The sequence below is a fragment of the Canis lupus genome, chromosome 7 (assembly GCF_003254725.2).
Source record: "Canis lupus dingo isolate Sandy chromosome 7, ASM325472v2, whole genome shotgun sequence".
Classification (NCBI taxonomy): Eukaryota; Metazoa; Chordata; class Mammalia; order Carnivora; family Canidae; genus Canis; species Canis lupus.
In genome coordinates, this window is record NC_064249.1 from 4,689,804 (window position 1) to 4,715,067 (window position 25,264).

The 25,264-nt window shown below is 36.5% G+C and overlaps 1 protein-coding gene across 5 annotated transcripts in view; it reads left to right on the forward strand.

The window, feature by feature from the left end:
* Window positions 1-25,264, forward strand: part of DENND1B (DENN domain containing 1B) — a 259,555-nt gene that overhangs the window by 4,733 nt on the left and 229,558 nt on the right. The window lies entirely within an intron of this gene.

Here is a 25,264-nt window from a genome sequence, read left to right on the forward strand (position 1 = left end):
TTAGATTCCTTGTGGTTATAGGATGACTGTCAAGAGAAATTGGAACTCTACTTTCTCTTTTATGACCTTGGGGGTGACAGACACTGGCTTTTCATGGTACTTTGCTTAGAGCCAGAAAATTTCTTTCCCATAATCTTCCAGAACATTGGATCTTCGTGGCCCACCTTGGCATGGGTGTAACCATACCTAAAATAACCATACCCCATTGGTGGGTTAGTGATAGAGGGGTGAATGGCAAGATTATTATGATTGATTATTACTAAACAACTGACAAGGAATAGTTGTTGGGACATCAATTAAAATGCTTTGCATTTTTCAGAATATTGGTTTATTTCTTATTTTTTTAGATTTTATTTATTTGAGAGAGAGCACGCATGATTGGGGGCTGGGGGAAGGGGAGGGAAAGGGAGAAGCTGGCTGCTTGCTGAGCAGGGAGCTAAAGTCTGAGCTCCATCCCAGGACCCTAAAATCATGACCTGAGCCTAAGTGAGCAACCTAGGCACCCCTGTTAGCTTATTTTTTGAAGATTATCTGTTTGATCCAATAGAAAAATACCATGCTCAGGTTAAATTTGGTTTATGCTAAGATTGAGGATATTACACTAAGATATTTGGCATGTTTCTCTTGTTTACTTTCTAATAGGTTCTGAATTCTTTCATTTATTGTATGTAGTTTACTTCATAAATATCTTCAGAGACAAATTATTATTTAAGTTTTAGTTGGTGTTTTGAAATGGTATGAGTTGTCTTAGAACACTAGAAAATCATTTCACATGGAGGGCCCCACAAATTCAAACAATTGCCGTGAGATGGTTGGTTGTGTTTCCCTATCATGTCCCCTTGTGTTGGTAGAACCGGTTCTGATGGTGTCTGACAGACTGGTTGGCCCGTATTTTCACGGATGTCTCCTTGGCGGGACAATTTCCTTAATAACTTCTGCTGCAACTATCCAAGAGGGAAGTGCCAAAATTTAGATCTTAATAACTGTTCCTTGGTAGATTTCCAAGGGAATTGCTGTTGTCACTCTTCTCTTTGCTTGTCTTTCATGCTTCCCAGCAGTCAGCGAAGTAGAGCCAGCTGTGATGGCCTCTCCTCAGTTCTAACAGCAGAAGTTATTGTTACCACACTGCCCCTGCATTCCCCAAAGCGGTTCAAGACTTCAGGGAACTGAAAAGTAACACTTCCTCAATACAAGGTTGAGGATGCCTCCTCTTCGGGTTTTTCTTTGGACAGTGGATTTGATGCTCTAGCTTTTTCTTCTATATTTTGTTGATCACTTACCTCAAGTGGTAGTAGCACTAGTAGTAGTAGTAGCGTTAGCAGCAGTGGCAGCAGGACGGCTAATAATACTTCCATAGCACACTTTGTGCTGTGCTCAATTCTGGCTGTTGTACCTATACTAACGGATTAAATCTCACAGATGTCTTTCTGGATAGGAAATGTTTATCTTCATTTTGCACGAGAAGAAGCTGAAGCACAGAGAAATGAAGAAGTTGGCTGGCTCCAGAGTCTGTATTTTAATCTATTGCTTTTTAATAGGTTTAATCTAATTAAAAATGTCTGCTCTGCTGCCTCTGGTTGTGTGGTGACCTCGAATCAGCTCTAAGTAGGCTGCATTATTGCCATGTGAAGAAATAGAGTATAAACTCTATGTGGTAGAGGTATACATATTTTTAAACAGGAATGCAGTGTCCTCCCTGAAATTAATGAATCAAGGGTAATTCCACATAAAAAATCCCTGAACTTTTTCCTTGTGGGTATTGATGCTGACTCAGAATACCCCCCTTCCCCACAACTCCTCTTTTTTAGGATTTATGTTATGTCTCCGTGTTTAGTGAATCCTTCGTCTAAACAATCCTAGCTGTTTATGTGTAGTTTTCAGCACATCTTTATTAAGTCTTATTTTCTTTATTCCTGTCTGTTTAGAATAATTTCTCTTAGGAAACAAATGTTCTTTTGCTACCGACTTTCCACTTTTGTGAACCCGTTCAACCCAGCACCAAGTTACCCACCTTTCTGATCTTGAGCTATGTTAATAGCTTACCTCCTTCTTACTCATTTCCTAAATCAGAACTTTAGGCCAAAGGATCCTAACTTAGTATCTCCCCCTGCCCTGTACAAGAAAGGGTATTTCTAGGCTCGCTCTTGCATTTGACAGTTTTTGTCTCTAGGGATACTGTTCACACAGAATCTACAGCATTTGGCTTCTGCCTATATTTTAGCACTTACTGTTCCTATAGATATGTCTAATATAGTAATATATAGACACGTATAGCTGGGTCTAAGTGTTGGCTCTGCTTAAAATGAAGTCTTTAAGAAATAGGCCACGACTTATTAATATGTATCCTTAGAGAAAAGCTTAGCACAGTATCTGGCATGTTTAGTGAATATTTACAGAATGAATAAAAGAAATTGGACCTAGCATAGTGCCAACCATAGTTCATATAAATGATCAGATTTTTGTTTTTAAAGATTTTATTTATTCTGAGAGAGAGAGAGAGAGAGACAGTGACACGGGCAGAGGGAGAAGCAGGCTCCCTGCCAGGAGCCCAGTGTGGGGCTCTATCCCAGGACCCTGGGGTCATGCCCTGGGCCAAAGGCAACTCTCAACCACTGAGCCACCCAGGTGTCTCAATGATCAAATTAATTCACTGAGAGCTGCTTGTTGTAGAGTGATCTGAAGTGTGCACTGGTATGACAGGGGCGGGGACAGTAGAAATATATGACCATGTGTATCTTGGACCTGTACGCTTGTTTAGGGATACTCTGTGCTTACACTCTTCCCCTTCAAGACCCACATCTGCTTGTTGTCCTCTCACATCACAAGATTTATTGGGTCCATTGCTATATACGTATGTTTTGGAGTCTACCTTAAAACTCATTTATACCTATCCACACATACCTGAAACCCAATGAAGACCTAACATTTGGAAAGTCGAATTTTGGTGAATCATATACAATAAGGTGGTTTGGGAGACTTTAGATATTGCCCAACATGGAAGAAAAATCTTTGAGTAAAATGCAGTTACTGGGTTTTTGCTCTAGCTGTGTGTTCATTGCAGAGCTCTGAGTCCCCCTCAGTCTTGGTGCACATGGATGAATTGGAGTCATCCTGACTGGAAGTGTTAGCTTCATATCATAGACTGTTGAAGAAAACGAAACTTTAATTTTTTTTGTACTTGCTAACCAAGAACAAAACTCAATGTGGTTCTTTAGAACTGTATCTTTGAGATAAGTCATTTTTGGTTTTATAAAAAAAATAGTTAAGAATAGCAGTACTTTTTTTTTTTTTATTTTTTTTATTTATGATAGTCACACAGAGAGAGAGAGGCAGAGACACAGGCAGAGGGAGAAGCAGGCTCCATGCACCGGGAGCCCGACGTGGGATTCGATCCCGGGTCTCCAGGATCGCGCCCTGGGCCAAAGGCAGGCGCCAAACCGCTGCGCCACCCAGGGATCCCCAGTACTTTTTTTTTTACATTTGGCTTTGGAACCTTATGTGCTTCCTGACACAGCTGCTGGCAAGTGTAAAAAGCAAATCAAATTTCAACATCCAATATTTGTTGACTAATACGTTGATAGGGCTGCTGCCGAGTTTATATTTTAATAGTTTGATTATGACTTGTCTCATTGGGTACTCTTATTTGTTCACATGTTCTTTAGTTTTGCTGCTTTAATCCAAGGTCTCTTGATTTTTGATGTTGATGATCCCCACTGTTACCTGCGGGGTGTTCAGGGGGGTGGTGCCTCTGCTGCCCTTCTCTTCACAGTGGTATGCTGTTGGGCTGTTGCTTGGGCACTGCTGTGTGGCCACAGTGCTACAAGTTTGTGCATATTTTTTCCTTGGAACATTCTTGTTTCCGTGACCTTCAAGGTAATTTGTTCCTGATAGTCTTTTGATAATATTCTCTCATTTGGAGGATTATTTAATCCTCAAGTAATATCCTTTATTTTCCTCCAAATTTTTATTTTTGATAAGCAAGGTACAGGACAACCATTTACCTTTTAAAAGATATGTTTTAAAGTATATATACAATATTAGCACTAGACATTCTGGGGGTATTTTAAGCAGGCAGCCATAGTTACAATTTAAAATAACAATGGGTGACGGGCACTGGGGGTTATTCTGTATGTTAGTAAATTGAACACCAATAAAAAATATATTAAAAGAAATAACAATGAAAATCAAAGGTGTTAAGTGTGAACTATGTTCTCAATCAATTCCAAAAGAATCTTTCTTCTCTGAAGATATTTTTTAATATTTAACATTCAGAAATTGTTTCCACTTTCAAACTCTTAGGCTTATGCTAAAGTAATATTATATACATGCTAGAAGAGATCTTTTACTTGAAGATTTCTTTTTAAAGATTTTTTTAACTTGAGCCAGAATGCATTAAAGATACCTTGAGAAAGTCCTGAAATACTGTGCTGTTTTTATATATTTAAATTGAATGGTTTTCCTATTGTTGTATTTATTTTGAGCATAGTTAGACTCTTATTTTATATAAATTAAGAGTAAGTTAATTTATTCCAGGTAGTGATTTATTCGTAGGAAAGGGTGTCTTGTTTCATGTTTCCATGGTGATTCAGTCATTTTTTTTTTGCTTTTTTGGGAACTTGCCAAAAGTGCTCCTCAATTGATTTTTTTTTTTTTTAAAGAGGTATTTAGGAAATTGGTATCACTTGGGGTCTTAGGGCACATTGCAGAAGAGAACAGTGGAATAACAGAACTGGAAGTTTCCTTAAAGAGGGGAATTGGCTTTGGTGGACCTTAGAATTCCAGCCCCCATACCCCCTCCACTGTCACCCTGCAGGTGCTATTGTCCTCATGCTGTCCTGTGACTGCATAAGATGCTCAGTATGAGCATTAAACAGGCCTTCTCCATGCCAGGCACTCTAGTTTCAAAGCTACCCCTCTTCTCACTTCTCTTCAAATAATAATTTCTTTAAGTAGGTGGTGTTACTTAATGCATTTATCTGATTAAAGTAATTCATAGTGAGGTGTGAACAACTGATAGACAGCCCTCAAGGGAGCATTTTAATTTTAAAGAAAGCCTTGTAAAGCTGAATTAATTAAAAAGATGCAGTTTGCTCTAGTGGAAAGCTCTCTGAACTAAAGATCAAATGTACCTCTCTCAGTTTCTAGTTAGGTTTTTACCATTTCTTCCCCCATCTAAATTGACACTCCATTTGTAGATGAACAGCTTTAATAAGTGTGTAAGAGTATTTATGTATTCAGTGAATTTCATTAAGATGTTTTTTGTTTATAAGTTTTCACTTAATAAAGCTATAACATGGTTATAAAAAAGCTTTTTAAAGTCAATTTATTTTTTCTGATTTGGCTTCCAGTTAGATGTTTTACAGAAGTAGTAATAAAAATAATATTTAGTACTTAGAGTACGTCAGTAAATGTGCTCAGAGCCTATATTTCCAATTTATCTTCTTGACAGCTATATGAAGAAGGGGCTGTAAACTTTTTCTTTTTTTCTTTTTTAAGATTTTATTTATTCATGAGAGAGAGAGAGAGAGAGAGAGAGAGAGAGGCAGAGACACAGGGAGAGGGAAAAGCAGGCCCCATGCAGGGAGCTCGATATGGGACTCCATCCTGGGTTTCCAGGATTACACCCTGGGCTGGAGGTGGCGTTAAACCGCTGAACCACCTGGCTGCCCCTGTAAACTCTTTCATAAAGATGAGGAAATGGAAGCTCGGAAAGGTTAAGTAGCTTGACCAGGTCATACAGCTGTAAGAGGTGGGATTGGTATTTGAACCAGTTTTTCTGATTCTAGAGCCTGAACTAGAACAGTTAACACCATGCTGCCTTTAAAATACAAGTCATCCTTTTCTAATAACGTTGACATTTTTCTCAGCAATTTTTGAAAGTCACTCATTTCGGAAATCCACGTCTAATTCTAGGCTTGATCAGAATTGTTGTGATACTAATTTTTAGTAGACGTGGAAAGGTGACAATGGAAAGAAGAGCATACACACCGTATAAGATATTCAGCCCTCTTTCATTCATTCATTGAATGTTTCTGAGTGTCAGGCACAGATGAAAAGCAGTTAAAAAGATGATGTTCTCAGAGTTTCTTTTTTAAAAAATTTTTTGTATATTTTTTATTGGAGTTCGATTTGTCAACACATAGCATAACACCCATTGTTCATCTCAGAGTTTCAATCAGTGATTGTCATAGTGTAGGAAAGGGCTGTTGGAGAGGTTGCAGTGTGTAGCAGTGAGTCTAAACAGGACACGTGACTCTGTGCGGGGGAGTACGGGAGACAGTGGGGGAGAGGGCCGAGGGCAGAGTCAGGGCTAGTCCTCAGGTGATGGAGGGAGAGACAGTGAGATACTATATTGTCAGCTCTGAGATGGGTACCTGGCTGTTATCTTTTTCTGGAGTTGGTTGGAGTTTTAATTCACATTCAAAATCTGGTGTGAATAACTAAGAGTTAAAGAATATATTACTTTTAATATAAACATTTATATCTAATGAAGATAATTAAGGAGCACACTCTGCTGAGGTGCAGTCTGCCCTGGTAGGTGGTTGTGTGTGTTTAGTTTTGTTCACTCAGAGCCTAAAACAGTGTCTGACCCAAGGTGTGTGTTCAGTGAATATTTGTTGAGTGGTGGAAGCACAATTTTCAAGGTATTGAAGTGGCTTCTAAAGAAAAGGAATGAGGGTCTCCTGGGTGGCTCAGTTGGTTAAGCATCTGCCTTTGGCTCAGGTCATGATCCCAGGGTCCAACCCCATTTTGGGCTCCCTGCTTAGTGGACAGCTTGCTGCTCCCTCTCCTTCTGTCCCTCCCCGCTGTGTGTGCTCTCTCTCTGTCTCTCTCTCTCTCACTCTATCTCAAATAAGTAAATTCTCAAAAGGAATGGAAATTGTAAAGGGTATTGAGACTATAATAATTATTGTTAAATTCATTTGTTTTCTAAATTATTACAATTATAGAACCGATGAAATTTGTGAAAGTGAAGCTACAGAAGTCAGAGATATAAAAAGAAGTTGCTGAGTAATATTCCTTTTGCTATCTGTCTGTGGCAGTTATTTTCTGCCTTGAGTTTGATCTTTATCACCCTGACAACTTGCCAGCCACTGGATTTTAGGTCTTTGAGGACAAGTACTTCTTTGGACCTCTTGTAGATTTCCAGAAAACGTGTCTTCCATATGGATGATATTCAATAATTACTTGTTAAGTTGTACTCTGTTAATAAAGTAAAATTAGTAAAAGGTTGTGCTGTGTTTTTAAAACCTATTGTAGATTTCTTACATCTTTAAAAAAATTTTTAATGTAAAAGAACTTTAAAAGGCTGTACATTTTTATATCACAAGGAATAGATGCTGTATTTAAAACATTTTTTTTTAATAGAGCTGTGTTGATAAACCACAAACTCTGTAACTTAGTAGGCAGAGCCGGTAAAGATCAGATAGAGCCTTTTCCTCTTTCAGTTCCTTCTTATTTATCATTTGAATCTGAAAATAAAGTGTAGAGCTATCAGTTGAGGACATCTGATGGTCTTCTGCAATGTGTAAGTGTCCAGAAATTAGTCATTTCAAAACTAGTTTGTCTTAGTTTGGTAGCAGAAATGCACCAAGTATAAGGATATGTGTAGTAGTCAAATTTATCATTAATTAAAATTAAGCTGTCCTTTAAAATTTTGTCAACTGGGTAATTGTAACATTTAGCCTTCTTTTTAATTTTGGTAAGAGAGTATTTGAAATGACTTATGAATTTGTGTAGAAAAACATTGGTTGAAATGAAACCCAAATAAGTTCAGATGTGTTTTAATATGCTAGGGCACTGTATGTCCTCAGGATCTGTACATTAAAAATACAGTTGCTATGAAATAAACAAGTTTATAAGTGGTTCAGAAAGGATACTTAAATGCCTTTTCTTTTTTTTTTTTTTTTTTTTTGAGATTCCAGGGTACTTTGGATATGATATTTGAAAGAGGAAGTTGGGATTCTTTTTCTTGGAAGAGGAAGTTGTTTAATATTTGGGGGATTTTTTTTTCAAGGCCTTGGTCACTGATACTCTTTTGTATAAACTAAAATAGTGTTTTCTGTTTAGTACTTATAAACAATTAATGAGGTTAATTTGATTTTGAGATAATGTGTTATCTCTTTTTATTTTGTACTTATTTCTACAGAGAATGTGAGAACTAAATTTTGAAGTAGTTTTGCTATATAAAATGTGTAATTTTGGTAATGAATATCTGCAGAATAATTATTAACAAGGGCAACACGATTTCATCAAGATTATGTGTTGGTTGTATTCACTATGTGGGTTTAGACGTGTTATTGAAGAAATAGTAAGCTGAGAATTTTTATATACAAAACTACTAGTTTCCAAGTTTTTCTTTTCTTCTTCTTCTTTTTTTTTTTTTTTTTTTTAAAGATTTTGTTTATTTATTCATGGGAGACACACAGAGAGGAGCAGAGACACAGGCAGAGAGAGAAGCAGGCTCCCTGCAGGGAGCCTGATGTGGGACATGATCCCAGGACCCCAGGGTCATACCCTGAGCCAAAGACTGATGCCCAACCACTGAACTACCCAGGTGCTCCAGTTTCCAAGTTCTTGATGGTTACTGTTGTGTTTCTCAGTGAAATGTTTACTCTAAAAAAGTGGAAATACTAAAACTGAACACTAGTTGGAATAGAAAATTTTCATTTGTACGTATTTACTTCATTTTAAGCTTAATAGTTGAAGATATAAATGAATCTCCAATACTTTATATATATCATTGTCCTAAATTTGGCCTTTGACGTGACGTAGCTGTCCAGAATTCTTTATAAAGCCATTATGAAATCCATTTATTTATGGTTTACTCGATTTGGGAATTTATAAAATGTTTTGGCAATCTTTTTGACTCCTTTCCCTCAGGTATTATTCAGATTAGCAATGATAATTTTTTTATAGATGGATAAAGAAAGAAGAGAGATGGCCCTCATGTCAAATTTTCTACTTTAAACCTTGTATCATATACAACTACTTTCCTACCTGTGACATATTCAAAATGGTGGTCAAAGTAACGAAAATGAAGTTACTGAACACTTCCGAATTGGCTTCTAAATCATCACAGTAAGATTAAGTTATATTTAGCATGGTTTACAGTTTATATATATATATATATATATATATATATATATATATATTTACAATTTATATTTTTATGATATTTTAATCCTTTGAAAATGTATGATTTATATTATGTTTAATATATATGACAGATTTAACATATACAACATATATTTCCTTTAAAACATAGTTTTAAATATGACTAGCATTTTACCTTTTTAGATATGGCTGAATTTAATTTGGCCAAAACGCAAAAATTATTTATATGTTGTTAATAAGGGAATTGATAGTACTTATTCTAAGTTGAAACTCTGCATTGAAAGCTAGGGTTGAAGAGAGTAGATGATGGGTTGGCTTTTGCTTGATTTATGGGTTGGAAGAAATGACTAAGCTAGAGCTCAGTGCTCTTTAAGAGATATCTTCCTCCCACACAGATATTTTTAACCCAGAAGGATAGAGTGTTGAATCTTCTGCAACCAAGGAAAGACTAAAGACTTTGATACTTCTGGTATCTGTAATCAGCAAATTGACCCAAGGGAGGCCTGCTATTTGTTTGTACCACCTCATACCATCTGCATGGAAGTGTTAAATTTTAGAATTGGTATTTTTGCCTTGTTTCACTTTTACTTTTTGGAGTATTTGGTGTTTCTTTTTTTTTTTCATTAGATAGTTAATGTTTTTATATTTTTTAACTGTTTTAGCTTTTACTTTTAATTGTACTTTGCTTCTTTATTATTTTATATTAGTTTTGATTTTTAAAAAGTCTTAATTTAAAAATAGTTTTTAAACAGATTTTATATATTTATTTATTTGAAGGAGAGAGAGAGAACCAGCAGAGAGAGGGACAGAGGGAGGGGGGAAGCAGGCTTCCTGCTGAGCAGGGAGCTCAACATGGGGCTTGACCAGGACTCTGGGATCATGACCTGAGCTGAAGGCAGACGCTTAACTGACTAAGCCACCCAGGTGCCTCTGTTTAAAAATATTTAATGAAATATTTCTTTGGAAAAAGTTCTGTTCTTTATATAGTGCCCTTTGAACCTTTTTTTTTTTTTCTAATGAGGAGGCTGGGAAAGCCAAAAGAGGAGGGTGAATCCAGGCATACCTCAGAGGTATTGTGGGTTCTGTTTTTTCTTTTTTTTTAATTTTTATTTATTTATGATAGAGAGAGAGAGAGAGAGAGAGAGGGGCAGAAACATAGGCAGAGGGAGAAGCAGGCTCCATGCACCGGGAGCCCGATGTGGGATTCAATCCCGGGTCTCCAGGATCGTGCCCTGGGCCAAAGGCAAGCACTAAACCGCTGTGCCACCCAGGGATCCCCTGTGGGTTCTGTTCACACCACCATAATAAAGCAAATATCTCAATAAAGTAAGTCAAATGAAATTTTTGGTTTCTCAGTGGACATTAAAGTTCTGTTTACCTTAGATGATATTTTGTTAAGTGTTCAATAGCATTATGTCTAAAAAACAACGTATATGCCTTAATTAAAAAATATTGCTAAAAACACATTTAAGCTTCATTTGAGCTTTCAGGAATCAGAATATTTTTGCTGGTGGAGGGTCTTGCCTAGATGTGCTGGGTGATTAGGGTGGTGGTTGCTGAAGGTTGGGTAGCTGTGGCAATTTCTTTTTTATTTTTTTATTTTTATTTTATTTTATTTATTTATTTATTTTTGGCAATTTCTTTAAAACAACTGACGTTTGCCGGCAGTGATAGACTCGTCCTTTCACTAACAATTTCTCTGTAGTGTGATGCTGTTTGATAGCACTTTACCTACAAAATTTACTTCAAAATTGGAGTGAATCCTCTCAAATTCTGGTACTGCTTTATGAACTACATTTATATAATATCCTATGTTGTCCTGATATCCTAATGTCCTAACATCTTAAATCCTTTGTTGTCATTCAGCAGTCTCGGTCTTCACAGCATCTTCACCATGAGTAGGTTTCATTTCAAGAAACCACTTTCTTTGCTCATCCATAAGAAGCAGCTCCTCATCCATTAATGTTATATCATGAGATTGAAGCAATTCCGTCCCATCTTCAGGCTCCATTTCTAATTCTAGTTCTCTTCCTGTTTCTACCACATCTGCAGTTGCTTATTCCACTCACATCTTGAACCCCTCAGTGTCATCCATGGGAGCTGGAATCACCTTCTTCCAATCTCCAGTGAATGTTGATGTTTTCACTTGATACATGAATCGTGAATGTTCTTAATGGCAACTCGAATAGTAACCCTTTCCAGGGGGTTTTTATCTTACTTTATGCAGATCAGAGGAATCACTGTATATGGCATCTACAAGTCTTATGAAATGTATTTCTTAAATAATAAGACTTAAAAGTAAAAAAAATTACTTTTTTGACCCATGGGCTGCAGAATGGACATTGTGTTAGTAGGCATGAAAACAACACTAATGTTGTTGTACATCTTTGTCAGAGCTCTTGGGTGACCAGGTGGATTGTCAATGGCCAGTAATATTTTGAAAGAAATCTCTGAGCAATTCTCAACAGTGGCTTAAACTATTCAGGAAACCACGTTGTAAGCAGATGTGCTGTCATTCAGGCTTTGTTGTTTCATTGATACAGCATAGACAGCATAGATTTAGCATCATTCTTAAGGGTCCTGGGATTTTCAGAATGGTGAATGAGCACTGACTTCAACTCAGAGTCACCAATTACATTAGCCCTAACAAGACAGTTAGTTGGTCCTTTCAAGTTTTGAAGGCAGGCATTGATTTATCCTCTCTAGCTATGAGACCCCCATATTTCTCTTCTTCCAGTATATGGTGGCTTTGTCTACATTGAAAATCTGGTGTATAGGGTAGCCACCTTCATTAGTTATGTCAGCTAGACCTTCTGGACAACTTGCTGGAGCTTCTGTATCAGTACTTGCTACTTCACCTTGCGCCTTTATGTTATGGAGGTGACTTCTTTTCCTTCAATGTCATGAACCAACCTCTGCTAGCTCAGATTTTTCTTCCACAGTTTATTTACCTTTAAGCTTCCATAGAATTGAATTGAGTTAGGGCCTCACTCTGGATCAGGCTTTTGGTTAAGGGAATGTTGTGGTTGGTGTGATTTAAAACTTTTTCCGTATCAGCAGTAAGGCTGTTTTGCTTTATCATTTGTATGTTCACTCGAGTAGCATTTTTAATTTCCTTTAAGAATTTGTCCTTTGCATTCACAACTTGCAGTTTGGCTCAAGAGGCTTAGCTTTCAGCTTCTCTTGGCTTTGGCATGCCTTCCTCATTAAGCTTAATCATTTCTGGCTTTTGATTTAAAGTGAGAGACCTGTGATGCTCCCTTTCATTTAAACACCAAGAGGCCACTGTAAGGTTATTAATTTTTTAAAAAGATTTTATTTATTTATTCATGGGAGACAGAGAGAGAGAGACAGAGACACAGGCAGAGGGAGAAGCAGGCTCCTTGCAGGGTGCCCGATGCAGGACTCGATCCCAGGTCTCCAGGATCACGCCTTGGGCCGAAGGCAGATGCTCAACCGCTGAGCCACCCAGGGATCCCTGTAAGGTTATTAATTTACCTGATTTCAGTATTGTGTCTCAGGGAATTGGGAGGCCTAAGGTTAAGGAGAGAAATGGGGAAATGGTTGGTTGGTGGAGCAGTCAGTACACAGTCAATGTTTATTGCTTAAGTTTGCTGGCTTATATGAGTGTGGTTTCTGGTGCCTCAAAACAACGACTATAGTAACATCAGAGATCACTGATCACAGATCATCATAGCAAATATAACAATAATGAAAAGTTTGAAATACTCTGAGAATTTCCAAAATGTGACACACGGGTTAAAAGTGAGGAAATGCTGTTGGAAAAATGGCGCCAGTAGACTTGCCTGACCCAGGGTTGCCACAGCCCTTCAATTTGTAAAAACGCAGAGTATCTGTGAAGCAAATACAGTAAAGCAAAACACAGTAAAATAAAGTGTGCCTGTACTATGCAAGGTAATTGTGGGAACTCTCAAAACAAACTGATGCTTACTCTGATTGAATATGAATAACTAGTTAAATCTTCCAAGGTGAACAGAAATAAATGGGTTTGATGACACACTTTTCTGTGAGCTTAAAAGGTAGAATCCTCTTATGGCTAAAACAGTATCTTCCTTATAAACACCATGGTGAAGTGGAAAGATAATGGACTAAGATTTGAAATGGCTTTTGGTCCTGGCTTTGCTACTTATTAGTTATGTAACTTGGTCGAGTCATTTAACTTCTGTTAATTTTACTTTTCACAGTTATAAAAAGTTTGCAATGCACAGCTCAAGAATTGTTATGAGAGTCAAATACAAAATGACATGAAAAGTTCATTGTCAACTGTGCTGTAAAACACTATGTAGATATATAGACTTCTATTTGGTTTCTACAGAGTAGTGGTATTAAAAAAGGCATGATCAACAGAAATTAAGTGTTAGTAATGAATATTCCTTCTGTTTTGATATATGTGATCAATCTGAAAGAAAGGAATGCTAAAGGAAGGTCTCATAGTAACTTCCAAGTCCCCCATTTAATATTGCAGAAGCGCCAGAAACAAGGAGGGTGGAAGATGTATTTTGGGCTGATGAATTAGTTTCACTTTTAAAGCAATATTTAGCAGAGAATAAAAATCTGTGGCACTACATTTGATGGTACTCATTTATTTATTTTTTATTTTTTTAAAGATTTTTAAAAATTTATTCATGATAGAGAGAGAGAGAGAGGCAGAGACACAGGAGGAGGGAGAAGCAGGCTCCATGCCGGGAGCCTGACGCGGGACTCGATCCTGGGACTCCAGGATGGCGCCCTGGGCCAAAGGCAGGCGCTAAACTGCTGAGCCACCCAAGGGATCCCCTGATGGTACTCATTTAAAGGCTTGGTGGCATCTAGAGGGATTAAGCAGGATTTGGAAGCTACAATGTGTCTTTTCTTTGCACTGCTTTCTTCTACATTTTTTATATGCACAAACTTCAGCTGGGAAAGGGGAATTCCATATATATATATAAAATTTTTAAAACTTGTAAGAGTTAATATTGACAAGCTAGAAGGTAACTAGAATGGAAATAAACTAAGGGTTCACATGTCTGACAGGGTGTTGTGAGATGAGACTAAGGGTAATGTTATATAAGTGTAGGGTTCTCAGCGGAAACGTTACCAGTTGTGAAGTCTGTTGCGATGCGTTATGAGTTCTGTGTAAACCGATAGTATTGCAATGTGTGAATGATTAAATGTTATAACAAATGCAAGGCCATCCCAGTAGTGACATCACTCTTACTTATTTGTATTCCTATATAACTTTTTTGAATGAGTGCTAAAGGAATAGTGTAGCTGTAGTTAGGACTAGAAATTATATGCAAATTGTGGGCTGTCTTATCAGTGCTACAGAATAGAATAAGCCACTGATTGTATAAATAACTGATGATTGAAAATTACTCCAGTGTAATTATCTGAAAAATTTATTAGATTTTGACAAAATCTGGATTATGTAAGAGTTGGTTGTGAAAATGAATGTTATCTTTTATATGAATGTTAATGGATAAAACTGGAGAACCCACTATACCGTACTCGGAATTAAAATCAGCAGTTACCCTTGAAGCTGGATTCTGTTATATCATCAATATGAAATTTTTTAATAGACAATTTTATAAAGTTTATGAAGTTTACATTTTTAAAAAACAAATTTATTTTTTAAAAGATTTTATTCATTTATTCATGAGACACCCACAGAGAGAGGCACAGACACAGGCAGAGGGAGAAGCAGGCACCTTGTGGGGAGCCTGATGCGGGACTTGATCCTGGAACCCCGGGATCACAACCTGAGCCGAAGGCAGATGCTCAATCCCTGAGCTACCCAGGCGTCCCAAAAACAAATTTATATAAGACCATTCTGTATATCTGTGGCAGTGTTTCTCAACTTTATTCATGTCACAATACACACAGAAAATGACAGTGTTTGTATGGACATCTGGGCAAATGGACTTTGTGCAATGGTAAGGAGGTACCTGGCCTGGGGGCTCCTAGAGTTGAGGGGATTATTATATTATCACTCTTCTTCACCATTAGAGAGACATACTGGGATCTTCTCTTTATGGTTTCTTTGGTGAGAAGAGAATCTGTTCTTTCATTAACTATTTTTGTTGTTTGATGCTAACTAGGAAGGGAGAACTCTAACATCAGGCTGAATTTAGAAGAATTTCGTTGGAATTCTAGCCTTGTATTAAGACTCATAACCTCTCTGAGCCTCAGTTTGTCTTTAAAATGAGAACATTAGCAACCTTTCTCATTCTGCCGTAAAGCTGTGATGATCGAGAGAGAGAATAAAATATATGCATATGCTTTTAAGAAATGGTTATTATAATTTAAGCAAACTGTAAGTACCTCCCTTTCATAACTTGCAAGAAGAAATTATGGGGTGCTTTTGACATGTATGTAGTGTGTGTGTGTTTATATATAGTGTATAATGATAGAGTGTCTGTCAGCGAGGGCTTTTGACTCCAAAGCCAGGAGGATAAATTGCAGGATTTAATGACTGTAATAATTATGGATTAATGAGGGATGTATTGCATTTATTTAAGTATTTCATTCCATTTCAGGCTAAGGCCTAGAATATTCTTTTAATAATAATTAATTCTAATTATGGATTCTGATAAATATTATAAACTTATATTCACCTTTTTGATGATTTTTTTTTAAAAGGAAAATGAATAAAATTCAATTAGCAATTAGCAGTTACTGAAAGTCTGGATATTCTTACCATATTTTTTTCCTAAATAATAAAGATAAATGCCTAATGGCAACATATTTTAATTGCTGGAAAAACACCTAGGAATAAATAGCTTCTGGCATTGCACACTAAAGCCACAAAATAGCATGTTAATTCTGTGCATCACAATTGACTAAACAAAAATTCTTCTCAATAATGTTAGACCCTGTGTTTAGGATCGTTCTTAGAACTTTTATTGAATAAGTAGTCTGATACCATTGATGAAAACAAGGATTTTGTTTTTTTACCATGCATCTGTAATGTGCTTATGGAAACTTAGTGGAGCGCCACACTATTGCTAGTGGGGCTGGCTGTTCTTACCATGTGACCAGTAGATGGGGCAGTCTTTGCCTAGCCAAGGAACTATCAATCTCTGTTGTCAACTGCAGTTTTTCTCAAACTGGGGCCTTCAGATTCTTAGGTTTGAGATACCCTGATCTCCAGGAATGAAGTCTACATTTCAGTCTAATATTCTGGTCATCCATGACCTGGACTCAGAAGACCATTTTAGACTTGATTTTTTTGCTCCACATCACTCATGCTCAAACAAATCTTATGTGATCTTATTGTCATTTCCTTTATGTCTAGAGTGACATTACCTTCCATTTCTATATAGTCTACTTGTACCCGTAAGTAAAGCTCAGCTCCCAAGTCTGCCTTCATGATAATTATATTGGTCATCTCTAAATGCACCTTAGTGTATTAAACCTGCATATAGCAGGCTTATAACTAGGCTACAAATTCTTTAAAATTTATATTTGTTCTAATGTAAAAACATCTATTAGTAATAGTCTTTTAAATCAGAAAATAATAAACGATAATAAAATTTATATTACCATTATACAAAGGGGGATAAAAAAAAGTACCTCTCCGACCTCAAAGTCCCTTAGCACCCCTTCCTACAAAATACTTTGTTAATCATTTCTTATACATCTTTTTCAGAAAATTTCAGTGCATTTGCTAGCATATTTATATAAGTATTCCCTTGGATGCATACTGTGCAAACTGTTTTCTCTTTTGCTTTATGTAATTTAGTTTGCAGAGCTTTCTAATTCAGTACATTGAACTTTCCTAACTGCAGGATAGTATGTTCACTCAATGACTGTACTGTGGACTGGTTCAACTTTACAGTTTCTTCTATATATAACTTTTTCATCTTTAAGTTAATTTAGATGTAAATATGGGGCACCTGGGTGGCTCAGTTGGCTGAGCATCTGTCTTTGGCTAAGGTCATGATCCCACATCGGGCTCCCTGCTCAGCAGGGAGTCTGTTTCTCCCTCTCCCGCTGCCAGCTGCTCTCCCTGCTTATTCTCTCTCTCTCTGTCAAATCTTAAAAGGATTTAGATGTAAATGTTAAAATTCTTGAAGCCTTTTATTTTCACTTTTTCCCTCATTTGTTATTAGTTGCCTTCAATTCTATAAAGTGGAAATAATTAAGCTTGCTTTGAGAAGTAGAAAATTTCACTATCTCTTGTATAATTTCTTTTTACCTTGGTGTGTGTGTGTGTATACTATAGAGATCTTTTCCCCCTAAAATTACAGTTTGAAAATATTCCTTCATTAATAGTTTATTATAAAATTTGAGAAATCTGTTTTAAAATCCATTTCTACTCTCTACTGTATGTGACTTTGGGCAAATTGTTTACCTTTTTTTGTGTCTCTCTTTTCTCATCTATAAATTTGGACTTAATAAACATATCCATTTCACATTATCATATGAGAAAGTATATGTGAAAAAATGGCAAATTGTGAAATGCTATACAAATTTTATGAGAAACTAAAATCAATTTACATCTATATAAGCTTTTATTGACCTCTATCTGGAACAAATGAAAAATAGTATGTGTCAGCAAACTTTTTCTTTCCTTTTTAAATTGTGTACAATTATTTATTTTTTTACCTAAATGGCTAATATAATTCTTACTGTTTCTCTCTCTTTTCCCATATGTTTTGGAAGTCAGTTGGTAAGGTTGTTTGTACTATACTGTATTTAACTTTTTAATGATGCTAGTTCTCTTTTTGCATTTGTGAGCACATGTTGTTTTTATTGAGAGAACCATTATTAAATCCTTAAAGTAAGATTTTAAAAAAGTATATCTCTGCTCTTAAGAGCCACATGACTACTGGTTCTGTTTAGGTTTCTCAATACTGATTGCTCTATTTACTTTTAATGTCTCTCCTTGTTGTGTTTGTCTGTTTCCTTCATTAATTCATTTTTCTTTTGTTAGCGCTCCCTCCTGGCCTTTGTATTATTTCTCAGTGCCCTTTTTCTTTCTCCTTTCTGCTGTGGAGGCCATGTTGTAGAGATCACTGCTGCTTTCTCCCTTCCAGTCACCTTCACTTCCTGTGTCATTTCTACATTCTCCAAGTCTGTCTTTAATAGTTTCACAAACATTCCAACTATCCTGTTAAAAACATTTAATCTCTGTGACACATCTATTTGTTGCATGGCTTGTTTGTCCATCCACTTATCCATCCAGATGTATAAAAAGTCATTCTTGATGCTTGAAGGAATGCAGACTTGATACTAGTCCCAGCAATTAAGGAATTTATAAGAGAGAAACATATATAGGATTTTTTAAATTTGTTAGATTTTGGACTCTTTCCAAGCCCCATCTGTAGCTGCTACTCTCAGTAAAAGATTGAATGCTTGAGAGTGCAATAATTATAACCAGAACTGATAAACTTTTACTTTGCTCTTTGGTTTTACTAAGCTTTTTTTGTTCGTTTGTTTTTAATGTTTATTTATTTACATATTTACTTACTTATAGTTTTGGGGAAGCTCTCCAGGTCATGAAAAAATTACCCCTTCAACTTTTTTTGTTTTTTTAATAAATTAATGCATGGGTGATGTTAATGTCAAGCTGATAGAGACAGCCATTATTTCCTGATGGCTTCCTCTTCCTGTCAGTTTTGGCAGCATTTCAGTAGGAACCCAGCATTGCCCAGGTGGTGTACTGAATGACAACTTATTTAGTGTTTATTATTGCCAGTGAAGTAATGCCTGTAAGTGACTAGTTCCAGTTCCCTGGCCCAATCACGCTCAGAACAGGAGGAATTCAGTTGCATTTCTGCATAGCATCAAGTTGTTCTTGCTGCTGTTGCAGCTTAAATACAGGTATGATGACTCAGCATCTGTCTTTTTTTTTTTTTTTTTTTGGCTTGTAATCCTGCTCTTCTCCCCTTTGTCACCTGTGTTCCAGTTCTTATAATTGAGTTTATGTTTGTGTTGGTACTCCAGTTCCTTCCTCAAATAAATGGTCAGTTTTTCAAAAGCAAGAAGTAACATCACATATACCTTTGAATTCCGTATGCCTAGCATGCTGCTCTGTATTTAGCAGGCATTTAAATGAATGTATACTAATTAACGAATGATGATAATGTTTATTTATTTTTATAGAGTAGCCATAAATTCCTTTGATGGCAAGGGCCAAGTATTACTTTCATTTTATTCATTAAAAGTGTAAAAGATACTTTTATAGAGAATTTATATTTCAAATACATTAGTTATCAACATGTGGTGAATTATGTTGTTTTCACTCTGTATTTGGCCAAGTTATTACTATTTTTTTTTAAAGATTTATTTTTATTTATTTATGATAGACATAGAGAGAGAGAGGCAGAGACACAGGCAGAGGGAGAAACAGGCTCCATGCAGGGAGCCCGACGCGGGACTCGATCCCGGGACTCCAGGATTGCAGGACTACAGGGTCACGCCCTGGGCCAAAGGCAGGCGCAAAACCGCTGAGCCACCCAGGGATCCCCTATTTTTTTTTTTTTTTTTACTACTATTTTTTTTTTTAAAGTTTCTTTTTTTTTTTCTTTTTTTTAAATTTTTATTTATTTATGATAGTCACAGAGAGAGAGAGAGAGAGAGAGAGGCAGAGACATAGGCAGAGGGAGAAGCAGGCTCCATGCACCGGGAGCCTGATGTGGGATTCGATCCCGGGTCTCCAGGATCGCGCCCTGGGCCAAAGGCAGGCACCAAACCGCTGCGCCACCCAGGGATCCCTACTACTATTTTTTATACTTATTTTTTCCTTAATTTTTCTTTGGGACAGTTTAGTCAGTGGTTACTTTTTTAAAAATGGAAATTCTTAGCAGTTTATGCTCATTTTCTTTCTTCAGTACAAATATTTATTTACATAGTTCCCTTTTACTAATTTTTTTTGCCATTTTTGAAACTCTGATTTTTTCCCCCTCTTTTCATTGTTTTGGTGACCTGTCCATTACATTATATTTTTGTTTTGCAGTATACTACAACTACTAATTTTTATTATTTGGAAAGTATTTTAGAAAGTATTTTACACATGAATTTTTATTTGATCCTCCTATCAATCTTATCACTGGATGGATACCAATATTATTGTATATTTGAGGAAACTGAAGCACAGAAAAGTGAAATGGTCAGGTTCAGATAATTGGCAGACTTGAACCAAGACTTTATTTCTTTAAATATTTATTTATTTGAGAGAGAGGGAGAGGGGGAGAGAGAGAGAGGGAAAGACAGAAGGAGAGAGAATACGGGTGGGGGAAAGGGGCAGAGGAAGAGAGAGAAGCAGACTCCTTGCTGAACAGGGAGCCCAATGTCGGATCATGACCCGAGCAGAAGGCAGATACTTAACCAACTTAGCCACCTAGGTGCCCCATGAACCAAGACTTTCACTCTAAAACCCACTTTCTAGTACAGCTTGATTTTGTATCATAGAAGTGGAATAGATTGAAGAACTTGCCCCAAATTATGGAATCAAGTGAATTATTTCTTTAGATATAAAGAACTTTGTCCTTGCCAGAATAAATTGGAAGTTAGAGTAGCCAGATACTGTCAGTGTGTATGTTTGTGTGTGTTTGGGTGTATAAATGCCTTGATGTTTTAGGAAAAGAGATCCAGGCCTATTGTAGAAAATTCAAGTAAAAGAAGAAAATAATAGGAAGAGACTAAAAATCTTTAAATCTCATCACCCAGAGAATATCATGATTAATGTTGTGTTGAATAACCCATTGCACATCTCTGTTTGAATAGGTTTGCATTAATTTGATGTACATATTCCTCAACTGGTTTATCTGTCCACAGTGTCCTATAATCTGACCTTTACCAATTGACAGTTTATCGTGAACATCTTCTTGTGTATAAAAATAGCAGTCTACTTCATTGGATTTACTAGCTACCTGGAATTCCACTGTATGGGCCTACTGTGTTGTACATCTCATTGCACTTCTATTATCTACTTCAGATAAATTCTTATTGTGTCATTGTTGGACTTTTGATATGTTTTGGCAGATTGTCATACAGAAAGGTGTATATTCTTAACATGAGTGCAAGAGAGCATTTGTGTACCACAGTTCTCAACAATACTAAGTATTCTCTTTATTAAAATATTAACTATATATTTTATTCAACTCAGCACGTCCAAAACATCATCATTACAGCTATCCAGTCACTATTAGAACATTATTAAAATAATTCATATTTTTTCCCAGCTTAGTCTTTGAAATAATATGTATTCTTGGAGAAAATAGGCTATTTTTTAGAGCAGTTTTAGGTTTATAGTAAAACTGAGTGGAAACTACAGAGTTCCCGTATCTCCTGTACTTCCCACTTTTCATCCTCCCCCACCATCAACATTCCTGCCAGAGGGTTAGAACATTTGTTAGAATTGGTGAACCTACATTAACATATCGCTGTCACCCAAAGTCCATAGTTTACATTACAGTTCAGGGTGTTGTAAATTCTATGAGTCTTAATAAATGTATAATGACCTGTACCTGCCATTAAGGCATCATACAGAATACTTTCAAAACCCCCAGAGTTCTACCGAGTCACCCCTTCTTTCCCTCTGCCTCTGGCAACCACCGATCCTTTTGTTTTCTCTACAATTTTGCTTTTTCCAGAGATATCTCCTCTTAAATTTTTGAAAATGTTTTTGCCTATCATGCTTCATTTATATAATTCTTATGATTGATTAGGAAAATTGGCCATTATTTCATGTTGGTATTATTATTTCTTTGAGGCCATTCCTGTATTGATAAAGACTTTCCTTTTATCCATATCAACCAGTTATTTATTAAATATTGATATTTTCCAGTTTAACATTTATCTTTTAATTTTTTTAATGATGTTCTTCACTCAGAAGTGTAACTTTTTTTTTTTTCCTAGTCGAATTAGTCTTTTTTTCATGGTTTCTGTTTTGGGTATTTTTGCCAAAGATCTGAACCCAAGGAAATAATTAGGAGTTACTGTTTCAAACATATTTCTGATACAGGTCGGCTTTGTTACAATTACATTCTTGTTAGTGTACAGGGAAAAATCAAGTATTTGAATGATACTGATATTTTCTTAAATGTTTGATAAGAATTTACTGGTGAAGCCACTTGGGCCTGGAATTTTTTTTAAGTAGAAGAATTTAATTATGAATTCAATTTCTTTAACAGATAAATGCCTATGAAATTTTTTTGTTTTATTTTGATAATGTTCATCTCTAAGGAATTATCTTGTTTCATTTAATTGTACAATATATTTGCACAAAACTGTTCATAATATCTTTTATTGCTTTTTAATTTTTTAAAAAAGATTTTATTTACTTATTCATGAGAGACAGAGAGAGAGGAAGAGACATAGGCAGAGGGAGTAGCAGGTTCCACGCAGGGAGTCCAATGTGGGACTCAGTCCCAGGACTCCAGGATCACGCCCTGAGCCAAAGGCATACGCTCAACTGCTGAGCCACCCAGGCATCGCACTTTCCAATTTTCTGTAAGATCTGTGATAATAATCCCGTTTTCATCCAGTGTTGGTAATTTATATATTCTCTCTTATTTTTCTTTATCATTCTAGCTAGGGGTTTACCAGTTTCATGGATATTTTCAGAGAACCAACTTAGGATTTTGTTGATTTCTCCATGATTTGTTCATTTTCTGTTTCAATGATATATTCTGTTATTTTCTTCCTTCTCCTTGTTTTAATTTTTTCCAGCTTCTTAATGTGGAAAGTTAGAGCATTGAACTTTAAATCTTTCTTTTTTTCCTAATCATAAATGTATAATTTTTAAAGATTTTATTTATTTATTCATGAGAGACAGAGGCAGAGACATAGGCAGAGGAGAAGGAGGCTCCCTGTGGGATCCAGAAGCTGGGTGTGGGACTCAATCCCAGGAACCTGGGATCCAGAGCTGAGCCAAAGGCAGTTGCTCAACCACTGAGCCACCCAGGTGCCCCATAAATGTATTGATTAAGTATTGTTTTAGCTGTGTCTCACAAACTTTAACATGTTTTCATTATGATGTAGTTGAAAATATTTTCTAACTTTCTTCTGATGTCTTTCTTGATCCATGTTTTTTTTAGAGTTGTGGTGCTTAATTTCTAAATATTTGGGATTCTTTTTTTTTTTTAAAGGTTTTATTTATTTATTCATGAGAGACACAGAGAGAGGCAGAGACACAGGCAGAGGGAGAAGCAGGCTCCATACAGGGAGCCCGATGTGGGACTCGATCCCGGGTCTCCAGGATTAGGCCCTGGGCTGAAGGCAGGTGCTAAACCCCTGAGCCACCAGGGCTGCCCCATATTTGGGATTCTTTCTGATATATTGTTACTGATTTTTTTAAAGTAGCACTTTTAATGATCATTGTTTTTGTTCCCAACTGCATTGTAAGTTCATTTAGGACAGGGACTTTTTTAACCTCATTTTGCCATTGCTTCTGTATAGCAGTTCTCTTTCTCTTTAAAGATTTATTTATTTATTTTAGAGGGAGAGAGTGTGTGTGAGTGCCCGGAGAGGCAGAAAGAGAGAGAGAGAGAGAGAGAGAGAGAGAGAGAGAATCCTCAGGCAGACTCCCTGCTGAGTACAGAGCTGAACATGGCACTTGATCTCACGACTCTTGAGATCATGACCTGGACTGAAACCAAGAGTCACATACTTAACTGACCAAGCCACTCAGGTACCTCTGTCTAGCAGTTTTGAATGACTTTTATTTTATTTATTTATTTATTTTTTTAAAGATTTATTTATTCATTCATTCAGAGAGAGCGAAGAGAGAGGCAGAGACACAGGCGGAGAGAGAAGCAGGCTCCATGCAGGGAGCCCGATGTGGGACTCGATCCCGGGTCTCCAGGATCACACCCCAGGCTGCACGCGGCGCCAAACTGCTGCACCACTGGGGCTGCCCTTGAATGACTTTTAAATAAAATACCAGTCCTATCTTTGACTAGCACTCTAATGAACAACTTTGTTCATTTCTGTCCAGTTCTGTGTGCCTCAAATACCTCAACGCAGCTGTGTTGTAGCCAGTGGCTGTTAGGCTTGGGAATCAGGAACTTTGACTTCTATACTGAATTCTGTAACTTAGCCTGGAGTCTCTTATAAAATGAGAAAAATCCTATCATTCTCTCAGTTTTACTAGATACCAGTAAAAGAACCTATCACAATGCCTGGCACATTGTGCACAGTCAATAAAGCCAGGTGTGTTGAGTAACTGTTAAATGCTGCTGCTTTTCAAACAGCACTTGAACATGAAAGATGAACAGGGGATTTCTTGCTCTAGTACCAGTATTATTTGTGGTTATACTCTGTCTTACACCCAACAGATACCACCCAGCCCACTTCCCTTGCCAGTCAGGCTTGCTTATAGTCTCTAATGTAGTCACACAGCTGCTGCCTGTCTAAGCCTAGATACTGACTGAGCACAGTCTGCATCCAGCTCCTAGAGTGCAGACTCTGCTGATTTTTAGGTCAGAGAACATACTCTGTATTATTTCATTTGAAAATATAAGTTTTTTTTTTATGGCCCTTAGTATGGTCTATAGTTGGTGAATATTCAGTACTTGAACACAGTATATATTCTGCACTTGTTGGGTCTATTGTATACATGCCAGTTAGGTAAAATTGATTGATAGTTTTTCACATCTTTCATATGTTTACTGAAATTTTGGGTCTGTTTCTCTCCATTCCTGGGAGAGGAATATTAACCTCCTCTAAGAGGAGTATAATCCTCTTAATTATGGATTCGTTGATTTTCCCTTTAGTTCAGCTAGTTTTAGTTTTATGTATTTTGAAGCTCTGTTATGAGATGCATATGTGTTTTTGATTCTGTCTTTGTGAACTGACTCTTCTAACATACAGAATTTCTTTCTTTGTCTCTGGTAATGTTTTTTGTTTGCATGAAATTCTTTTTCCTTTCTTTTTTCTAAACTATCAATATCTAATATGTATGTATTTGGGTTTCCCTTTTCTCTCCTGACAGTTGCTGTCTTTAATTAGACTGTTTAGTACATTTACATTCAATTAATTATTGATATGTTTGAGTTTAAATTTATCATCTTGCTGTTTGTTTTCTACTTGTACTACAAGGATGTAAATACTTTTTGTTTTCTTTTTTCTTCCTACATTGTTCTAATTAATGTTTTTTTTTTAAATTTTGCTTATTTATTCATGAGAGACACAGAGAGAG